Raw genomic sequence first — 2,707 nt, 5'->3', positions numbered from 1 at the left:
GTTTTAGATGATATGGCTAGTATGGTAGCCTGCATACGGCTAAATGCTCAGCCATGTAAACAAAAGTCTTATTATTAGGTTTTCCCTGGGGCTATATATTTTGCTTCAGCTAAATGCTGATATTCATAGAATCTTGTAGAAGAATAGGTAGGTATAAAGAAATGCAATGGTGCATTTATATTTTACAGAGTTCTTGAAGCTCTAGAGATTAATGGTTGCAGGAAATTCATCACTTTTTAAAGTAATTCTCCTTGGAGATGGTTAAGTTGGGAGGAGTTCAATTATAAACAGATTTTTAACTAATAAGTGTGATATACAGCTCTTTAAGACAATAGATGTGAAATTTTTAAATAAGATTTGGAAGTGGATAAATATTTTGTTGCCATGCAGATCTGGGACATGTCAGGTCAGGAGTGATTCTAAAGCTTGAGGACGTCATTTTACAGAGATTCTGTTTGCTGCCTGCTTACTTTTATTATCGATGATTCACAAAGCTTCCAGAACTTTAGTAACTGGAAGAAAGAATTCATATATTATGCAAATATGGAAGAATAGGAGAGGTTTCCTTTTGTGGTTCTGAATAACAAGACTGACATAAACGAACAGCAGGTGTCTGCAAAATAAGCCCAAGCTTGTGCATGGATGACGGCTACTATTTTTACTTTGAAACAAGTGCAAAAGATGCCACAAGTGTGGTAGCAGCCTTTGAGGAAGCGGTTTGAAGAGTTTCTGCAAACAAGGTTTTGTTGGATCAGTTGACACACACAGACACGGTCAATCTTCATTGAAAGCCCAAGACTAGCTAATCTTGCTGTGAATTTTTAGAGGTTGTTGATGCATTCTAATCAACTCACAGGTACACACAAAGTCACCATGGGGATAAAAAAAGAATTAGTATTTGCAGTAGTGTATCATCTACTAATAAAATTCAAAGAGTGTATTGTCCTGCTATATTAGTTGGTAGGGAGAAGGGACACAGCCACTCATGGAAGAACATATTTTCTCAATAATGACACTTTACATATATAAAGTTGTATTAAAATTGTAATGTTTTCAAGCAGGTTTCTTTGATTTACATATATAGATTACAGAGCTAAGAAATGAGATAACCAAGACTAATTATAATTAAAAATAAGAAACTTGACTACTCTAGAAGTTATACCTGAATTTTTTTCTTGGGGAAATGGAGTACTACTTTTTATATATACAAGATTTTATGCAATTAGCATTGCATTCTCGGTTAAAGGAAACAATTTCCTAAAGCAAAAATGTTAGATATTGAAGACTAAAATCTAATGTATTTGCAGTACATTGTTACTTCATTTACTTCTTCACTCTCTTGAAAATTACTTAACCTTCCCTATTTGTATTCTACATTTCATCGGAATTACTCTCACTAGTAACTACTTATCATTTCTGTGCTATGAATGCACCTCTACCCCCATAGATCATGTTCCACAGCCCCAGGAGAAGGGTGGGCCCCCAGTGTACAAAAGTTACTTCATAAATTTTGTCATATATCCAGCTAAATTTGGGCTGTCCATGAATGGAAATCATTTCCATAGACACAGTTCAGTTTTAAGAAAAAGGCTAACTACTGAACTTAGAGAACAGACAAATGTGCATTTGATAACTGACGTACCAATTACAACGTGCTGTGTGGATGATACAAAATTACAGTTCCACTAATGGACTAGTTAATATATGTGTTACTTTCTTTAACTTTGGGGAAAGCCTCCTAGTTGCAATTAGACTATTCATTTTTAACACAACACACAGCCTAACATTATGGCTCCCGAGAAAATACTAAGGATTATACTTTGTCAGAGGGTAAATAAAGACAACTTTATTCTGCCATGTATTTACTTAGTATCTTCTCTATCACTGAACATTGTTTAGTTATTTATCTCAAGAATTTTTGTTGCTGTTGTTGTTCCAAAAAGACTCGCTCCAATGATCAGACTTGTTGAAGCAAATTGTGGTCATTCATAGATGAAGTTCATAGGCTGTGCAGTTGGTAACTCTCTGATTCTACGGAGGCTAACTGAAGCCTAGCCTAAGTGTGAATGAGACCCTCAACTGGGGAATGTTGGGGATATCAAAGAACATGCTGGTTGAGGGGAGCTGGCTGTCATATAGGGAGAGGGTTTTAAAAAATTACATTGAAACATTTCTCTTATTGGCTGCACCCACTGGGAATCAATGTAAAAACATTCTGGTAAGCTAAGTCTTTTAAAGTCTAATATCCTGAAATTCGGGTGGAATTTGCCATCTGAAAACATTTCATGGAAAATACAATAGAAGATTGTTGGAGAACAAAGCAGGTGGTGAGTGTGCAGCTGGAGTGGAGATAAGCTGCTGCAGAGCCTCACTAGACCAAAGAGCCATAGATAATCCTCCATACTTTGATGAAAAGGTGGAGCCCTGTGGTACAGGAGTTGCTCCATACGGTCTGTCATACATCCAGCAAGGTTCAAGCTATGAATGGAAAGCTTTTCCCTTGAGAGGGTTCAGGACTTTTTTTTAAGACTAACTACTGAACTTTGAGAACAGACAAATGAGCTTTTGATTACTGATGTAACAATTACAAAGTGCTGTTCAGAGGGTAAAAAATTACAAATCCATTAATGGACTAAATATTTTTGTTACTTTTCATCCTTAGAGAGAGATTCCTAGTTGAAGTTAAAACATTCCTACTCTTTCTTGT

The 2,707-nt window shown here is 35.9% G+C and overlaps 1 pseudogene; it reads left to right on the top strand.

Moving 5' to 3' along the window:
* The first annotated feature begins 211 nt into the window (after positions 1–211).
* On the top strand, positions 212–845 carry LOC129053233 (ras-related protein Rab-9A-like; annotated as a pseudogene).
* Positions 846–2,707: the final 1,862 nt, after the last annotated feature.

This window comes from Pongo abelii, chromosome Y (assembly GCF_028885655.2).
Source record: "Pongo abelii isolate AG06213 chromosome Y, NHGRI_mPonAbe1-v2.0_pri, whole genome shotgun sequence".
In the NCBI taxonomy this organism is placed as follows: Eukaryota; Metazoa; Chordata; class Mammalia; order Primates; family Hominidae; genus Pongo; species Pongo abelii.
This window is presented reverse-complemented; position numbering and strand designations above follow the sequence as displayed.